This window comes from Cryptomeria japonica, chromosome 7 (genome assembly GCF_030272615.1).
Source record: "Cryptomeria japonica chromosome 7, Sugi_1.0, whole genome shotgun sequence".
NCBI classification, from domain to species: Eukaryota; Viridiplantae; Streptophyta; class Pinopsida; order Cupressales; family Cupressaceae; genus Cryptomeria; species Cryptomeria japonica.
The window spans coordinates 738,295,655-738,317,223 of NC_081411.1; positions in this window are offsets into that span (position 1 = coordinate 738,295,655).

Here is a 21,569-nt window from a genome sequence, read left to right on the forward strand (position 1 = left end):
CTGTTAGATACTTGGTTAATCCCAAAGACATTGAGAGAGAGGGGGGGGGGGGGGTTGGGTGTGAATCAATGTCTGACCGATAGATGAAAGATTTAAACTTATTTGCAATACTGTAATTGAAATTAATATATCGGTAAGCAAATAATAATGTAGTAAAGAGAAACAAAAGACTTTACATCAATGCACACCATAACACATATTTTGGCGAGGAAATTCGGTGAGGGAAAAACCTCGGTGGGATTTGTGACCCACAATATTTACTCACTGGCCAATATGAATAAATATTACTTAGTACAATAGGGGCTTGCACATGCAGGAAGACCAACTGCCTAGAGCTCACTGCTCAACAACAAAAATGGAGTCCCATTGACTACACAAATGGATGGTTAAATCCCATAACAATGTACTGCTTCAAAATAGCATTTGTAATGCTAGATTTAGTACCAGTTTAAGTTCTGTCTGATACCTCTACCAAAAACCTTGCTGGTAAATGATTCTGCTTACACATAATAGTCTTCGTTCTGCTCTGCTTCTTATTCGCTCTCAAGGTAAACACATGAAAGTGCATATACAATTATTTGGTATCATATCCCTATCTTATCACTTATACCGCTTACATACACACATTTCATTACCTATTATTACTAACCAAATGACCTACAAGATCTCATACATATATGAGTCTTTACAATACATCATGTCAGCCATACAATTACAATTTACATTACATAAACAATATTATTGCCAAGTCGGCTTTGGATGTTGGTATGATATGTTGCTGGGGTAAACTGGATGCCGATGTGAATAAGACTTGTAGTATCTGCCGGTGCCGGTAGGTGAAGTTTGTTGCCGGTTGAACCTGTGAAACCTTGTTGAACCTTGTTGCCACTTTGTTGCCATCAATGACAACATCTACCATTCTCATCTGAGTGTATAATGCCAACAATCTCCCCCTTTGGCAATGATGACAACACTCATGAGAAAAATAAAAAATTGAAATTCAAAACTGAAAGTGCCCCCCCTGAGCAAATGACCTACTTCTGTTCACTTGTCACCATGCCTTACTCTGTACATTTTTCTCACTATACCACTCCCCCTTTGACATCAATGACAAAGGATGTCAAAAGTATCAAAAATTCAAAAATTACCTACACCTGTAGTCTGTTATGTACAATCTGAAAAATATCTGCTAAAACTAAGTTAAGACCCTGCAGGAATTTTGTGCTGTCAGAAATTATTGTCTCTATCTGCTTGATCATCCCGGTAAGATAATGCATTTGTTGTTCTAGTGATCCGTCTCCTTGAATTGTTGCCTTGGATAGTGCATTTCGGTGTGTTAATAGATTATCCAATCTTGGATCAAGTTTATTCTTTAACTCCCGGGTTTTCATCTTCAACCTTGCTTTCTCTTTTTCCACATTTTCAATCTTTTCTACATAGGTAGCCATTTCCTGATCTAAGACTGATGTTAGTTCCGAAGAACCAATCATGTTATTTGCAATGTCATCAATCTCTTTCTGAGTTTTTTTTATTTGATCATCAATATCTTCAGTTAAATGATGAGGTTTGCAAGTTTCCCTGTACAATTCCCTATATTCCAAAATAGTGGAATTCAATGCCGGTAGCACTGAATCAATCTGCTGATTACAATCCTTTATGGTTTTATCAAAGAATTCTTCCTTTTTTTTATGTACTCTTTCCTGAATAGTTTCCTCATTTATTTTATCTAAAGATTGAATGTTAGAAGAAATGAATTTGGACAATGTGACCAATTTACCTATTGAGCTAACAATGTGATCTACCTTGCACGCCGGTGCAATCATTTGCAAAATCGGTAGAGAGTCATCTATAGCCTTGAATGCTAAGGCATTATACTCAGTTATCTTCTTTATTGAATCTAATAATACATCAGTGACAGTTGTCGGTTTGAAGTCCACTGTGGAAGTGCTGGAAGAAGTGCTAGGTTTTGCATTAAGCTTCTTCTCTTCTCCAGATACCTGTTCAGCCACCTTAACCACTTCCTTATTCTCATCCTTACTCTCATTCTTATTCTCTGCTCTTTTTCTACTGGTATTTCAACGTTCTGTTGAGTGTCAACTGTGATAGATTCTGATTTCTTTTCCTCAACAATTTCCTTATCCATTACAATATTGATGTCCTGAGTGTCAACATTCATTGTGAATAGAATGTTTGACTCGGGATCAATATCATCTACTTTCACTTCCTCTAACTTCTCTTCAGGCTGATTTTGCATTTCTACCGGTGCCTTTGCTACTGCCGGTGGGGTGTCCTGAGCCAGTGGGGGTAAGTTATCTTTTATTGTGAAGTCAAATACACTGCCAACCTTATTCTTCCCTTTATCTCCTTTTTGGTATACTTTAGTAAATGATTTGTCGACCTTTTGTCTTTCTTTTTCTTCTATTTTCTCTTTCTACAAAGAAAATATCTCATTTATCTACTATCTCATCTGCTATTTCCTTTATTCTGTCGGCCATGATGCTTACTTGTCGGTGAACACTTGCAAAAACAGTTCTGTTAGCTTTAGCTATTAATTCATCAATTTCTTGTTTAGACTTAACAAGATGAACAACCAATAGTGCTTCAACCTTCAATTTCTTATCCAATTCCACAGTAGACTTTCTCTTAGCTTCAAGTCTCAGATATAAGTCATTAGGGAGAACATCAATGACTTCAATAAGAACTTTCTTATATATATCTAAGTACAAAATTATGCTCTCCTCAATGGTATCCTTATCAAAATCTTTGAAAGAATGATAGAACTTACTAACGTTTCCAAGATTGCCATCCTGAGTTATTTCATTCACAAGCTCTTCTGGTGAAAGAGTATCAAATACCTTTTATTCCGGTTTCTTCTGTGTGACCTTCTTCTTGGGACCACTGGGCTCTCTCACAGCCTGTTGTTTCTTTCTTAGAATCCTTGTTTTCTTCGGTGATGGAGTAGGTGCCGGTGAAGATTTTCTCTTCTTCCTATCCACCCTTTTGAATTATGCAGCCTTGTCATTATCAGAGTCGGATGAGGTAGCCACAGGAGAAATATGTGCTACTGGTTGTTGTTTTGATTTTCTTTCTTGTGCAGCAACACCACTCATCAGATCAAGTTTCAATAAGCCCTTAGTAACAACTTCAACAAACTTCAAAGCATCTTTCAATATTTTGTCTCTTTTCTTCCTCTGCTTCTGAATTTCAACATCTTTTTCAATAGTTTCAGCATTGCCAAAGATCTTCTCTATCAGTTCCGGTGGAGCATCTAGGAGTATCTTGGCATAAGATTCCAGAATGTTTGAATCCACTTCATAACCCAGTTCAGTTACCCAGACAGTTCTAGGTCTAACTGCCTCCATCCATACTTCATCTCTCTTAATAACAAATCATATCTGTTTGTCATATTTATCAACAATATTTTGAGAGATTTCCCTTTGCTTCATTTTAGCTTGAAAGTCCTTGAAGTATTCTTTTCCCTGCTTGTCACCATTTGAGCCCATGCTAGTAATTGCCTCCTTAATTTGTTTTCCAACAAAAATATCATAGGCAAAGTCTTTGTGGCCTATATCGGGAATCTCTTTTGAGAAATATAGCATTAAACATACAATCAAATTCCCAATTTTGAAAGTTCCCTTCTTATCACCTTTGATCTTGTCCAAATTTTCTAACAGTTCATCTTTCAACCACTCACAAATATCAATTTGAGCATTGTTCTTTATCATCTCATAAGCACTATGAATGCATAGATTGGAAACATAATTCAACCTATTTGTATGAGCAACCTTATATCCAATAACCATATTAGCATACTTAACATTGTTATCAGTTATGTCGCTAACCCTGAGTTATCTATTATTTGATGTAGCGCCGGTTAAGTCCATAACCTCTTTGTTTGGAATTTTCTTTTTCTTCTCAGGCCTAGTGTCGGTAGAAGGTAAACCGGTAACAACCCTAATTGCTTCCTTAGTGATTTTAAAAATTGAGTCTAGCCATAAAAATTCACCGTGAATTCTGCTAAGAACATACAGACAATCTCATCTAAAAATTCAGGCATGTGAAGGATGTCTACGAACCCTAAATCTTCCACAATCTTGTGTTCCGGCTTGACTACACCTTGTTTGTTTGTGATAACATTCATGAACATGTTCTTTAAATCCTCAGACCCTAAATCTTCAATGTTACAGTGAATGTATATGTCCTAGGGTCTTCAACAAATGCAACTCCCTTCGGGATTTTTGAAAATTCACCAATGGAGTCATCCAGCTTAGCTATCTTAGGGATTATCTCAAAGACTGGTCTAGGACGCTTGATATTTTCCACAATAGTAGGGTTTGCAATGAATTTAGGAATGGAAGATGAAGAAGCCATGTCGTAAAATAAATACTTTTTAAGTGAAAACCTTGGATGCCCTGAAAAATATTTGCTGCTTCACTTCTTGAATGCTGGTGCTCAACTTCTGTGCTCTTTGAATACTTGAATGCTTGGTAAGTCGAAATGAGAAATTTCAATGCTTTATAACCAAAAAGTTAACTTACAACCACAATAAGTGCTTCGCCGGTTAAGTGAATACTCAACATATGTGCTGGTAAAGAAGAATTATGACTTCTTACCACCATTTGAGGGTAAAATGCATGATCTTGAATTAGTTGCCTTACCCCTAAGGATTATTCCTTAGTTAGATGAAGAATCTCTTGCCAGTGCAGGATTGCTTTGCTCTGCCGGTGCAGAGCCAGATTCATCATTTCTCTGATCTCTCTTTTTGACCCATTGTTTAGAGAATTCTTGCCTGATTTCATTCACTTTTTTCTTGCCTTTGTCATTATATCCTCTGTTGTTTGTCGGTACATTCTTGCTTCTATAAAATCTTGCAATATGCCCAATCATGTTACATGCATAACAGGTTACATTGTTTCTTTGAAAAGCTTTTCCATAACCTTACCCGGTTTGAGTTCTGCATTGATTAGATAGATGACCAAATCTACCACAAGCATAACATTTTACATTCATTCTGCAATTGTTTGAGTTATGACCATGTTTATTGCATTTCGAACATTGACTAGAGGATAAATTTGTATTCTGATTATTCCTAAATCTGCACTGATTTTCTCTATGACCAAATTTGTTGCAATTAAAACATCTGCCATTGAATTTATAAGCATTGGGTTGCCTTACCGGTTTGCTGTGATCATGATTGTTTGCAGTTCCAGAACTTTCTCCATGTTCAAATCTAAGTCCAACTGTTTCTCCATCAAGTTTCCGACTTTTCAACATATCATCAAGCTTGTCTGAACTCTTTTTGAATTTATCCTTGTATTCATTTGCAGCGACCAACTCACCTTCAAGAGTGCTAACTTGTCTCATAAGTTCCTCTTTGTCATGTTGCATCTTAATCAACTCTGTTTTAATCATATCATTTTCATAACTAAGCCTTAGAGATTCATCTGATCTTTCATTAAGTCGTCTGACCAAATTAATATACCGGTAAGCAAATAATAATGCAGTAAAGAGAAACAAAAGAATCAGTGTCAATGCACACCATAACACATATATTTTGGCGATGAAACCTGGTGAGGGAAAAACCTTGGTGGGATTTGTGACCCATAATATTTACTCATTGGCCAATATGAATAAATATTACTTAGTACAATAGGGGCCTGCACATGCAGGAAGGCCAACTGCCTAGAGCTCACTACTCAACAACAAAAATGGAGTCCCATTGACTAAACAATTGGATGGTTAAATTCAATAACAATATACTGCTTTAAAATAACATCTGCAATGCTAGATTCAGTACCAGTTTAAGTTTTGTCTGATACCTCTGCCAAAAACCTTACTGGTAAATGATTATGCTTACATAGAATAGTCTTCGCTCTGCTTTGCTTCTTATTCGCTCTCAAGATAAACACATGAAGTGCATATACAATTATCCGGTATCATATCCCTATCTTATCACATATACCGCTTACATACACACATTTCATTACCTACTATTACTAACCAAATGACCTACAAGATCTCATACATATATGAGTCTTTACAATACATCATGTTGGCCATACAATTACAATTTACATTACATAAACAATATTATTGCCAAGTCAGCTTTGGATGCCGGTATGACCTGTTGCCGGTGTAAACTGGATGCTGATGTGAATAAGACTTGTAGTATTTGCCGGTGCCGGTAGGTGAAGTCTGTTGCCGGTTGAACCTGTGAAACTTTGTTGAACCTTGTTGCCACTTTATTGCCATCAATGACAACATCTACCATTCTCATCTGAGTGTATAATGCCAACAAAGACAAGGGGTTCGCTCTACGTCCTTCCCAAGGACAACCCTATAGTGTTTGAATTCGCTCCATAACCAACCTAAGGACAAGACATATAATGCATTTCACTTTGTGTCCTTGATGAGGACAAGACCTAAAACAAATATTTCGTTGTCTGATTTGCCTAAGCACAAGCTCCAAAATGATCAAATTCACTCTTGAACTAAGGTAAGGACAAGGCCTAATAAAGTTCACTCTAAGACATTCACTCAAGCTCGCTCTATGACTGGCCCAAGAACAGTGTTTAAAGTGCAGTTCACTCTCAGAACGACCTAAGGACATGGCATAATTCCACATAAAGTTCACCCTACCATTAGCAATAAAAAGGTAGTTGATTCTAACAAAGCTCAAATTAAGACACATCAACAAAGAGAAGGCATGCAAATCACCCTAGACCCTCAGCAAGGACAAGACTATAAACACTTTCCCCCAATGTCCTTTGGAAAGACAATCTTCAAAACATAATTCTCTCTATGTCCCTTCTGAGGACAGGCCTTATATGGAAAATTCACTCTCTGCCCTTGATGAGGACAAGACCTATAGTTGCTTTGCTGGTTGACCTTTCTAAGGACGGCTCCAAATTCACTCTTTGACCATGACAAAGACAAGCATTATTGTAAACCAAGTTCTCTTTCAGACTCATACTTAGGTTTGTTTTATGAGTAGTAAAGTCAAGGCATGCAGATCGCTCCATGTCCTTAAGGAGGATTTCTCTTTATGTCCTTAGTAAGGGCAAGACCTATAATCAAATTTTCTTGGTGATCGGCCTAAGAATAGGTTCAAGATATGGATTTGCTCTAAGTTCTTTCCAAGTTCGCTCAATGGCTAGCCTAAGGACATGCCCTAAAATACATTTTGCCTTGTGTCCTATGTAAGGACAAGATCATAGGTGAATCCGACCCAAGTTGATGCAAAATTTCGTGAAGAACCTCGCTCACCATCCTTAAAGAGAATTTTGCTCTACGACCGCTCCAAGGGAAAGACCTATAAGAAACTTCGCTCACCAACCCTCCTAAGGACAAGGCTTCAAAGCGCAACTCGCTCACCGTCCTTGGTAAGGACAAGGTCAAAATGATGAATTCGCTTTGTGACCAGCCCAAGGACAAGCTTATAGATGAATTTCGCTGTGTTCTTCGAGAGGATGGGACTCAAAGACAAAGTTCCCTCTTGACCCTTGGCAAGGTACGAGAGCGAAAATGATAAATTCGCTCCAAGACTTCTCTAAGGACAAGGTCAAGGTAGGAAGTTGTTTGACAAGTTAGTCTCTCCGTCAGGATTCATATATGGAATATAACATTTAAGTATTTATACTATAAGTTATATTCCATATATATTGTTAGGATGTTTGAGAGTGGTTTTGGACCTCCAGGAGTTAAGTCACCAAAATGTAATGGTGGGTGAAGAATGTGTGAATGATAGATCAAGAGGAAAGCTACCCTTTCCCTCCAAGGAAAGATGAGAGTTTCACTACGAATTTCCCTTCAAACACTTTTCATGCATTACATTGGAAGAGGGGGGGGGAAATTCACTATATTCAATCTCCAAAGAAGAAGATAGAATTCCGAATGAAATGAGAATGATAAGTCAATCCCCTCTTCTACTCGGAATGGAAAGGAATTGATTGAATTATGTATTAAGACTAAGTGAAGAGACGAAGAACTGATAATAACTCAAGATCGGAGTGTGGGATGAAGTTGTGCACCTTGATTTGGCAGTAATATGTCAAAACGAAGCCTCCCTGCGAATTTGAGGAAAAGTTGCCTGGACCGTGGCAAAAGTGTACATGGTCCTTTGAAAAATCAGCGAAACGAAAAGGGTTTTTTTGCCTCTGCAAATGGAGTCCAAATCCAAAAGTACAGCTGCGCACTTGCAACCTACACACAAAAAAGAGAGGAAAAAGGGTTGGGATTGGGGGTTTGCCTTCAGATCAAACCCCAGTTTTGGAATTAACCAAGAATGAAAGAAAGTACTTGCAAGTAAATGTAAATGAAAGATTGAAATGTAAATCACCTCAAGGGAGGTTGTGATAGAAATGTTGATAGAAATGCTTGTATGAAGTTGAATGTTGAAATGAATCTCCTCTTCAATGGTTGAATCTTTGACTTGAATGCAACACCTAGCCTTGAAGGGAGACTTGAGATGCTCAATGCTTGAATGCTTGAATGCTCTTGAATGCTTGATCACCAATTTTCACCTTATTGAACTTTTGCAAATGAGAGGGAAAATGCAACTTTTATACTTGTCAATTAGGTTAATGAAACTGATTTTCGTCATAGGCCGACATCGGGGAAGTTTTCCCGCTCACTGTACAACCTTGAATGCAGACTTAGGAAGGGTCCTGCCCCAAAATAAGGTAGGGGATAGGGGCGCCACACCCCTGTCCTACTCTTTTTTGCAGGACAGGATGCAAGTTAGGCAGTGCAGAGGGCAAGGGAGATGCAGTTTTTGAGGGTTGAGTAGTCTCCGGTCTCCGATTAGGCTAGGGGATTCAATTTCGCATGCGTGAGGACCCTAATGTGGTCAAAAATTGCTAGGGTCACAATTTTATGACACTGCAATAAGAATAATATTTTTACACTATGATAACAATACTTGTTTAAGTGAGTATCTTATTTTATAAATGACACACTTATAGTGGATAGCTATGATATTTTATTTGAAACAAAAAATGATCTATTTCAATTGTTAATTAATGTATTTATGCCTTTTTTATATAACATTTATATGTTCTCTTATGTTCAAGAATTGGTCCATTTTGATCAACATTTGACGATTTTTTTATTTACATGTGGATTATTTATTTACATTATATAGTATAAATATGTAGCAAGACTGGATATTATATGCACAATTGCTATAATGACTATTGGACCCCGTACAACTACTGGTCCCTCTCCCCTAGAGTGCAAAAGAGATCGAGCATTTATTTATGGTTCTATCACTTTATGAGATGCCACCCTTTGCAAGTATCACCACACTTTTAAGAAGTTGTGCAATATTTACGCTAAAGGCGTTTCCTTATTCGAAATGGACAAAACTATTTTCCAAAATCAATGGCTCAAAGTTCTCAAAAGCCCATGTGAGACAATTGAAAGCGTTTGATCCGTTGATTTTTATCATCCTCGCTGTTTGTACGTGCAAAGTATGACTCGCTTTCTCCGTAGATGTTGTTGCCATCGTCCAATGAAAATTAGGAGGAAAAATGAACAGAACGTGATAAACATATCTGTAGAAAATTTATCGGTGCAATTAAAAATAGATGCAATCGAGAATCGTGAGTCTGCAAATTCACTCGGTTGGACATAAAAATTAAAGTCCATGTTAGAACCCACAGTAGAAGTCAAATCAATTAGCCTTATCCGTGCCAAACAATCAATGTCTACAAATAAATTCATCGTTGGATTTGGGGGTTTATTCCTTTTTAGCTCACTTGAGTTCCAAGTTGTTTCCATACAACCCATGTAGATATTCATTGGTAGCAAGTTCCCTCCATTGGTGATGCATGTTGTCGTTCCATCTATTGTTTGCCCATTAGCTTTATTTAAAACAACAATCTTGTAGTATATATAAAGAGAGGCCTATAGCCCCCAGATTTGAGATATCTAGAAAGGAGTTAAAAAATTAGTTGACATCTAGGAAACATCCCGTGAGTATCCAAATATTTTAATTAACTTCTTAAATATTAAGAATTTAATGAAATAAATAATGTGGCATAATTCAAATTAAATTATATAAAAATTATTGTTATTCGCAAAGTTCAAATTTTAGTTTTAATCATTTTAATATATAAGTTTAAAAAAATATTTTATTAGAAGTATGATTTTAATTTTCTAAATTTAAATAGTTTAAAAAATTTATTATGTTTATATTTAATTTCATAATAATTGTTAATAACAAGTCTATCTTTTAAATATATAATATAAATATAAAATAAGAAATATAATAGAAATCAAGAAATAACATTATTAAAATTTTCATATAATATATATTTAAGTCTTCAATGCTATATAGGCATGCCTATGCTACCATGATCCACCACTACACGAAGTAGAACACAAAATCTATGAAAGACATGAGAAGGTCATGTCATGAAGCACATCACACAGAGTAGGTTTCATAGAAAATAATATTTGGCAATTGGTACCATTGACATCTAATATATAGTAGCACCTATCTCAAATCTAATTTTCACCCTATGATTAGATATCTTGAGGGGTCATATTATTCACACATGCAAAATGACCAAAATGACCATACACATTCAACACAAGTTGAACCATAATAGTAGCTCTCAAACATTGGCCAAACATGATTTATATTATACTATTTGAAAAAGAGAAAACTTAAATAAATTATGCCTTCCAAAGGTGGCTGTAGAAGATTTCCTTTATTGAATGACCAAATATAATTCAATTTGGGATTATATGTTTGATCACAATAATTTATTTTGAATTCTTTCAACGTTGTACAACATGCAATTTATCTTGACACTATACTAATTTGCATCCAAATTTATAATGTACAATAATGAATATAAATACACGTATATTCTGAATTTTAATGTAGACCCTACATGGAGCAATTTTTTTTACCCAATATTAATTATTTCATTTCATAATAGATGCAACCTTTACAATGCATTAAGTAAAACTTCACAAACCAAATTATAGAGTAAAAATATAGTCAATTACCAGTAGGATTCATTCTATCCAATGGAATCATCCCCTACTATGGATTTTCATTCATCAAAACATCAACAATTTGAGAATGTTCTCTTTCTCGCAAATCGGGTTGTGAATTACTTTAAGAAAAAATAAAATCTTTATTAAATATAGGTAATTTTGGTGGCCAAGGCTTTAGTTTTTTCTTATAGATTTTTATATAAATTTTAATATTTATTCAATACAATATTACTTTCATTTTGAAGAACAAGCAGAGCCATATTAAAAAGAACAAATATTACCATAGTTTGACTTTGAATTCAACATGATAATTTATAGGAAAGAAGAAGTGATCAACATTTGTTAATAAATAAATTTTATATGATTATTTTTATTTAATTTATTATATCAAAGGTACTCATGATCTACAATCGATAGGCATTTTTAGTCATACAAGACAATTGAATCTATCTTAATCATCTATGACTATAAAATGCATTTACTTGTCATCAGTCAATGTGTCAGAGTGATTGTAATCATGTTCCATGAGATATTCTTACCCACCATGATTAAAACACTACACCTTCCTACAACAAACAATTTGATGCAAACTATTGTCACCTAGATACGCTTCTCCTCCATCATAAGCATGATAGGAAGATAGTTGCTCCTTATAAGGATTCATATGATATGAGAAACTTGAATTAATTAAATAAATACCTCTATCCTTTTGTCCTCTCTATTTATATCTCGTCCTCCCTCTATCCCTAGTTACTATGATGGATCACAACTTTTCGAATATGACATGCTTTAGTGCACCCGTTACCATCCTTATCTCTAACCGCCTCTATCTTTTTGGTTGTCCTTTTATCTCTAACCGAAGAATGAAAAAAATGGTGTTGGAATCACTTGCCGCAATCCACAATTCCCTCAGACTTATCTCTCCAGTATACCTCTTCTCTTTCCAACAATTCAGACAGTCTGCCCTTTAGAATCTTTTCTCTTTCAAAGTCCACATTGTTCATACCATATTGGATGAATTTATCATTGAGGGCTCTCAGCTCCTCCTCTGTACTGAATTCTTCAAAAACATATTCTTGAATTGTTCTATATTCCAGATTTTAATTTTTTTATTAAGAAAATGTAAACGTTTTACAAAGCAGAAACTATGCGTACCTTGGAATACCCTGCTTTCCTCCCACCAGTACTTAATGTTGGAAGCAAAGGACTCATCCCTCCCCCACATGCTTTGAAATTTGAAATACCCCTTATGCTTTTTAAATCCAAACTTCATCTCCAATTGCACTGGAAAATGACCAGACACCAAAAGTGGCATGATTGTTGATGCCATAATTTAGTTACCATCCATCTAATAAGAGCCTACCAAAAATTGATTCAGTCTCTGCGATATATTAGTAAAATTCTTCCTAGGATTGGTCCAAGTAAATTGTCCATTCTTAGGAGTATATCCATTAACTCATTATCAGCCACAAAAGCCCCAAAATCCTCCATAATTCTATTAATTCTAGACAAACCACCACTCTTCTCTCTGAGGTCCAGAATAGAATTAAATTCTCCCAACACAATGACCTTGCCCTTGTCAATATGCCTAATTATCGTGATCAACTCCCTCCACAAATTAGCCTTATCTTCCATTTTGATTGACATGTATATATTAATCAACGAAAACTCTAAATTCTATGATGAACAAGAAACACAACAAATCATCCATTACTATTTTGAATTAATGAGATTGATCTTGACTGCCTAAAGAACCTCTTGCCTCTTGAAAAACACCTTCCCATTTGTGACAAGATCTAAAAAAACTAAACGCTTTGTCAACATTGAGCTAGGTTTCTTGCTTCGCCCTAGTCATCATCCGAACCTAAATCATAATCTCTCTCTATGTTCGAGACACCCATGGTAAGCATGAGGTTGTTCAAACTAACACCACCTTACTCCTTATTTGAAACCTTTGAAGAGCAATCACCATCTCAAGAGGACCTCAATTTATTCCTGCCAATGACGCCTTCATTAAATACCGACTTACCAGAATTCAATTCCCCTTCACGACAATATTTTGAGATCTTCAAGGGCCTAACTTCCATAATTTGTTTCTTTCGGTTTCTTCTTAGGAATTCATTTCCTAGATGACCTCACCTTATATCTACAATCCTTTTCCAAATGATTCCTATTACAGCAACAAACACAATATTTCTTAATCTCTTCCACTTCCATCTATTGGAACTGTGTACGGTGAAAATGGATAACAACAATATTAAAAGACTAAATGAATTCAACCACAAAACCCTAGCCTAACAACAACAAAGATCCACCATAACATATGAAGATTACTTAAGACAATGCAAATCAAATGAAATCACAAAGATTATACCATCACATGTCCAATAGGGTTTGGATCTCCATTCTTCCTGTCTCCATTGATCTTGCTTGATATATTTGCTCTCAGATTTTATATGTGCAGAAGAGCTCAACAAAGAATGAAAATGTGGTTGCAAGTAGGATCGCATGTAAAAGTGCAAAGGTGTAGTGTAGTCTAGTAATCAAGTAATTAGTCAGTTAGGGTTTGATAATGAAGGAATCATCTCCTTATATAGAAGACACTATATGAAATACCGACTTACACCACCTTACTCCTTATTTGAAACCTTTGAAGAGAAAGCACCATCTCAAGAGGACCTCAATTTATTCCTGCCAATGATACCTTCATTAAATACCGACTTACTAGAATTCAATTCCCCTTCACGACAATATTTTGAGATCTTCAAGGGCCTAACTTCCATAATCTGTTTCTTTCAGTTTCTTCTTAGGAATTCATTTCCTAGATGACCTCACCTTATATCTACAATCCTTTTCCAAATGATTCCTATTACCGCAACAAACACAATATTTCTTAATCTCTTCCACTTCCACCTATTGGAACTGTGTACAGTGAAAATGGATAACAACAATATTAAAAGACTAAATGAATTCAACCACAAAACCCTAGCCTAACAACAACAAAGATCCACCATAACATATGAAGATTACTTAAGACAATGCAAATCAAATGAAATCACAAAGATTATACCATCACATGTCCAATAGGGTTTGGATCTCCATTCTTCCTGTCTCCATTGATCTTGCTTGATATATTTGCTCTCAGGTTTTATATGTGCACAAGAGCTCAACAAAGAACGAAAATGTGGTTGCAAGTAGGATCGCATGTAAAAGTGCAAAAGCATAGTGTAGTCTAGTAATCAAGTAATTAGTTAGTTAGGGTTTGATAATGAAGGAAGCATCTCCTTATATAGAAGACACTATATGAAATGGAGGGATAAGATTGAGAGGTGTAAAAGATAAATGGTCGGCTATGATTAAAGGGTAGGTAAAGAAAATAATAAAATAATGAAAGGGGTAGGTAGTGTATGAATTAAGAGATGAATGACATGTGTCATAGGTAGAAAATGTTAATGAATTAATTAAATAAATAAAGATTTATTTAATTAATAGAAGAAGTGGGATCAATTAAATAAATAAATAAATAAGGCTAGAAAAGGGACAATTTAAATAAATAAAAGCATTTATTCAAATGAGAAACAAGGCTAGAAGAGGATAAATGAATTAATTAAATAAATAAAAATTTATTTAATTAATAGAAGAATTAGGCTTAAAGTAATTAAATAAATAAAATATTTATTTAATTAGACATGACAATTTTAGGTGTCTACATTTTGCCCCTCTTTAAGACAATGCAACTTGTCGCGTTGTTTCAAAGAAGATAATATGAACTGATACAAAGTTGCCTCAAGATGGGAATGATATGCTCCCTCGAGAGATTGGATGAAAATGTCTGGAAAGATCACAGACAATCTCTCTATAAGAAAGAAAGGCTAGAATGGACTGACCGGATAGGATAGAGTGACGGAGTCACAGGATAAAGAAGACTGACTCGGGAAACGAGGGCTAGGGCTAGGGTAGTCTATAAGATAGACCATGAGGGGAAAACATCCTCATTGTTATCCACACATCCAAGAAATCAGAGTGCAGAGAGAGAATTGAGCAGCAACAGTCAACAGCAATGGCATTGGTACATAGATTTGATCGCGTTCACCGATATTAGAGGCCAGCAGATGCAGGAGAGCCGGTAAGTACCACAAAACCTCCTTGTACTTTGTTGTAATAAATATTATCATTAATGTGTGCTAGGTAGTGCAATAAATGCGCTTTAGGATAATGTCAAAAAATATAAAAAACATGTAGGCGTGTCTGCGTTGGTGCCAGACACGTCTATGTTGGCTAGGCGCATCTGCGTTTGTGCCAGGCGCGTCTATGCTGGGAAAAGAGTGTGCCAGATGCGAGCGCGTCTGCGTTGTGCAGCGCATTTGTGAAATGCGAGCACGTCTGTGCAGGACAGGCACATCTATGCAGAGCAGACGCGTTTGTGCAGTCTGTAAGTGCGTTTATGTCATGAAGGCATGTTTATGTCTTCAAGGTCAAATCGACAGTTTTGTGATGAACATACACTGTCGATTGGATAAGTTGCTGAGAGGATACACTCAAGCAGGTCCTCTAGGGAAGACTAGGATAGCAGATAGGGCTAGGATTGACAATTCTGTGATAGAACATACGTTGCCAATTAGGAAACTACTCAAGAGGATACACTCAAGCAGAGGCCCTAGGATAGATCGAGACACTTTGTGATGAACAGGGAGTACCAATAGGAGCAACACTTTGTGATGAACAAGGAGTGCAAATAGGAGCAACACTTTGTGATGAACAGGGAGTGCAAATAGGAGCAATACTTTGTGATGAACAGGGAGTGCAAAAACACGTAGTACTTTGTGATGAACAGGGAGTACCACTAGGATAGAAGCAACACTTTGTGATGAACAGTGAGTGTCACTAGGATAGATAGCAACACTTTGTGATGAATAGTGAGTGTCACTAGAATAGATAGCAACACTTTGTGATGAATAGTGAGTGTCACTTTGACTGACATGATTGATTTGCTTGACTGCAGGAGTACTTGCCTATGCTGGAGGCACGAGAGAGATTCCCGTCGACGCAGAGGTTACGACCAGAGATGACCTTCGAGGACAGGGTTGCCATTGAGGTTATGGGTCTGCGATACATTCTATATGTGCACAAGTTTCGGGTGAACATGGGTTTGCTGACTGCACTTGCTAAGAGGTGGCATTCTGAGACATGCACTTTTCATTTGCCGATGGGTGAGATGATAGTCACCTTGGAGGATGTTTATAGGATATTGAGGATACTGATCGACGGGGAGCTGATACCCTATGATCGAGACGGAGACAGGGAGGCATTGAGACGAGTGTTTCAGGATCCAAGATTGGAGATGAGGGTAGGACATGTGGCATGGGACACGATGACAATGACAGGACTGACACTACCAGCAGTACTAGGAGGAGTGATTAGTGGGTTCCTGTGTCCAGACAGGGTGACACGAGGGTTGGCTGTGGGCTGGGAGAGCACCTTGGAGACACTGGTTACACAACATACCAGATATGCCTTGGGACCATGCGTGCTGGCACACTTGTACTATGAGCTTCACCGGTTTGTTTATCATAGATCCGTAGGATTGGGCTGTGGAGTTACATTGTTGTAGGTTTGGGCATATGAGCATCTGCCAGTCACATGATCAATACATTTCAGAGGCCAGGGTCATGGATGCAGTTTTGTTCATCTATATGATATGATTACCTCGCAGCCATAGATTGGCAGGTTGGAGCATTGACGTCGAGTGATCGATGAGATTGACACTGTGATATGGAGGCTGTACCGCAAGTGCGAGCAGTGGGAGGATGACATAGTGGATCTGCCATACATATTTCGGAGCAAATATCTGATTGGGTGGATGCCCTATGTACTGGAGAGGCAGTTAATGGACAGGGTATGCAGGCAGTTTGACAGGATCCAGCGGATGCCACGAGGTTTTGGTATGTATGCGCGGACAGTGCGAGACCAGACACACTTTGGGCCACTGTTATCATATGATCAGGCAGTGATGCAGCTGGTAGAGATGGTGCCCACGCCATGGGATATGTGGCCTGAGATTGAGGATGCAGGTATGGATGCAGAGTAAATTGCATATTGGGCAGAGTATCCATTTCCATGCCTGACAGATCCAGGTGAGCAGATAGATGGAGATGGTGGGGGGGATGAGGATGATGATGGAGATGGTGGTGGGAGAGGCCGACGGATGAGGCGAGGTGTAGTTGGAGAGAGGAGGGTGGCTCCGCGGAGAGGGGGTGGAGAGGAGAGGCAGGCTTGAGTGGTGAGGGGTCACGGTGGATTGCCACTACAGGTGCTAGTAGCACAGGGTCCTAGACAGGTGTAGGGACAAGGACAGAGGTAGGTATAGGTACAGGCAGAGGCACAGATAGAGGCACAACCACTAGTACAAGGGGAGCTATAGGCACAGGGGGCCAAGGAGGAGGAGGATGAGCTATTTGAGTTGAGGGAGATCTGCTAGGGACAAACATATGAGATCCACGATCTAGAGAGGGAGATAGCTAGGCTCAAGAGACAGCTGAGGGATACTGAGCAGGAGTGGGATCAGGCTATCTAGTGCTATTCTGAGACTGAGACAACATTGAGGGCTGGGAGGTAGGCGACAAAGGACACAGGGGCTGGATATGCCTATGTTCTGTGGGCAGGGGAGGAATTAGGTTATTGGCGAGAGCTATACTACGGGGCAGTGCCACTAGAGCAACGGGCTAGGAGCTTCCGCAGACCATCGCAGACAATGACGACTATTGGAGGGAGTCAGAGGAGATAGACATCCAACGGTGGGGTTATGGGTCCACCACCACCACCAGATAGAGGGGGCATGAGAGATGATCCTAGGACAGGTCCTTCTAGGGCTCAGACTCCGTCGAGGCCAGGCGGCTTCGAGGGAGGGAGTTCATCATAGGCATAGAGGGCTCCTTATGTATCAGTTTTGTACCATTTTATATTATGATGTAGACACCTTCGGGTGATTGTAGCCATATGATTTTGACATCATTGTATCATGACACTTTTGATTATATATATATGAGATGATTCATCTTTGCGGCAGCTATATGCATGTGTACCTATGTGATGAGATGTTATGGATGCAAATATGTATATGATGAAATGCAATGTTTTTTGTTCTTTTATGTTTTATATGTTATGCATGATGCAAATGTGAATGAATGAAATGTTAATGAATATGATGAGGCAAATGTAAAATGTGCTAATATGTGTTGTGTGCAGGATGTGATGCCATTGTGATATCTATATGTATGTATGAAATGCTTATATGTGGTAATGCAGGTGCAACTACATGAAATGCAAATATTTTTTTGGTGTGTCATTATACTCAGTCATGTGATAGCAGGCTACACGGACTCGAGAAGGATGATGGAAGTCAATCAAGAAAGGGGGATGGAAGATAGAAGATATGAAAGTGAAAGAGCTTCTTGTGCAGTATCATCATTGAGATTTATTATGGCAAGTAGGTTATGACAATCGAGGCATATGTTCGACCTAGAAAGTCATTGTACCCTTTTGCATGGAGATAAGATAGTCACAAACAAGGAATGCCCCAATTCATACTAGACTCTCAGTGTCCTCATATCCTTGGACAAGTCATAGCATTACTAAGAGACAATCCACAGACAACAAAGAAAAATAGGTGACGATACCCCATCCTCGCCTTTCTAGTCAAAGACATCATGGAGATAGAATCTCTAGTTAGAGACATCCTGGAAAAGCTAAAAGACATGTCACCAAAAGATAAAATCAAAATAACACCAAGATTCGACACCAACATCCACTGTAGTCCTCAATTTTAGTGTCTCTTGTCACTTGTATAAGTCTTATTTGATCGTGGTCACAATGTTTACTTTCAAAAAAAGGATAGATAGCATTGAACCATAATGTTGTCTGAGTCTGTTGAAAGATTTGATTTATTGGAGCCCATTGTTGCTGTTGTGTCTCATCTGAAATTGGCTGAATCCATGAAACTGATACTTTATTGTGGAGAAGATGAAACTTTATTGTGGATCGGTGATGCAAATGTTTCTTTATTGTGGATTATGCACGGATAGACTGAAGAAAAGTGGAAGAAACTGTGCTCCTCAAAACATGTGATATTCTTAGTTCCACACCCATTACTAGACATAGGATTTGCCTTAGCCACAAATAGGAGCTAATTTATTATGGATGAAAAGAGGTGAGAAAGGAATTATTATGAATGGCGAACCAATCTTGGGTAGATCAATAACAAGCCATGATGAGAATGGGTAAGTTTATTATGGATGGATAGGTTGTGAGTGTGTGCAAAGTGAAAGGATGAAAGTGAATCCTGAAGGAGGGAGGAGCAATGTCTCTACGCATGGCACTGGTGACCCGGTTTTCACCATGGTACTTTCCCAGGGCACCACCAAAGTGGTTTTCACCATTGAACGAAATGTTTTTTTGTTTTTCAATTTTTTTTGTTGTCACAAGGTGCCTGTTTGCTAGGTTTTCACCAAGTAATGATTTTTTGTTTTTATTTTTTTTGTATTTTTGAATTTTTTGATTTTTTTGTATTTTTTGATAAGGATATTCTGAAGAGCTATGTGTAAAACCTGCGGAGGTGCATGCTATTGATAGGATCCTCCAAAGATTCACCCTTTGTAGTTGAGAGTTGATATGCACCAGATCCATAGGCTGCTGTGATAATGTAGGGACCAAGCTAGTTCGGTTCAAACTTGCCCTTCTTCTCTTTGTCTTGTTGATTTTTAGGATTTTCTCTGAGAACCAAGTCACCTATCTCAAATGTGTGAGGTCTGACTTTATGACTGTAGTTGCAACTCATTCGTTGTTGATAAGCCTTGAGATGATTAAAAATAGTTTGTCTTCATTCATCCAATAGTTCAAGTTCTTGCAAGCAAGAGACCCTGTAGTCTTCATCACTGATAATGTTTTGCAAAGAGACTTGTAAAGAGGGTTAGGCAAGATAGCTTCAGTTCCGTAGACAAGTGAATAGGGTGTAGCTCTTGTCGGTGTGCGAACTCTTGTGCGGTAAGCCCAAAGTGTGGGATTAAGCTGGATATGCCAATTACAACCAGCATCGTCGACTGTCTTTTTCAAGATTTTAAGGATTGTTTTATTAGACGCCTTAGCTTGACTGTTACCTTGGGGATAATAAGGTGTGGAAAAATGATAGGTAATATGGAAGCGGTCACAGAGTTCATGAACATCCTGATTTTTGAAGGGACGCCCGTTATCAGTGATGATGGAAACAGGAATATCGTATCAACAAATGATATAGTTGAGAATGAATGTAACAATTTGTTTTCCGGTAACTTGCGTGAGAGGCACGGATTTGATCCATTTTGTGAAATACTTTGTGGCGGTGATGATGAATTTTTGACCGTTGGAAGATGGAGGGTGAATCTTGCCTATGAGATCGAGTCCCCACTGACATAAGGGCCAAGGAGTCGCAATTGGTTGAAGTTCTTGCGCTGGCGCATGGATGAGGTCTCCATGAAGTTGACACTGCTTACATTTCTTGACAAACTGATATGAATCTTTTTTCATATTGGGCCAGTAATATCCAGTCCTGATGAGTTTCTTGGCTAAGGTAGTACCACTAGAATGTGGACCACATATCCCTTCATGTACTTCCCGTAATGCAATCTGAGCTTTGTCACTTTCTAAACATCTAAGAAGAGTGCCATCTAGACTTCAACGGTATAGGATATCGGCTAAAATGATATATCGAGAAGATTGGCAAATGAAAGTGCGACATTGGTTATTGGATAGGTTAGGAGGTAGGATATTGTCACAAAGGTATGCGAAAATGGAACCGTATAATTGGGACTTAGGACCAAAAACACATATCATCTCAGTAGGAGTGATTTCATATGAGGGAACCAAAAGGCTATCCACCAAGAACTCATAGTGGGTCTCATTTGGTGGTAGATCAATTAGTGAAGTAATTGTAGCCATGGCATCCACGGCTCTATTCTGCTCTCTTGGTATCTGCTCAAAGTCTATCTTCGTGAAATGTTGTTTTAGGTCATCCACCATTCTTTTGTAGGGCATTAATTTCTCATCCTTTTTTTTGTATTCATTAGTTTCTTGATGAATTACAAGTTGAGAGTCCCCCAAAACATGAAGTTCTTGGATCTTCCATTGAACTGCAATTCGTAATCCAGTTGTTAATACCTCATATTCCGCTATGTTATTAGTGCAGGAAAAGGATAATCAATATGATTTTGGTATAGAATCACCTTGAGGAGTTATGAAGAGGATGCCAGCTCCTGCCCCATGCTGTGTGTATGAGCCGTCAAAGTATAGTTGCCAAAGCTTTGCATGTAACACTGTTAAAATGGATTCATCTGGAAATTCTAAAATTAGAGGAACATCATCTAACATGGGAGCATCTGCTAACTGATCTGTGATAGCTTGTCCTTTTATTGATTTTCTATCCACATATTCAATGTCGAATTCACTCAGGAGCATCACCCATTTGGCTAGTCGCCCAGTAAGTGTTGCTTTATTGAGAAGGTATTTCAATGGATCAATCCTTGCAACCA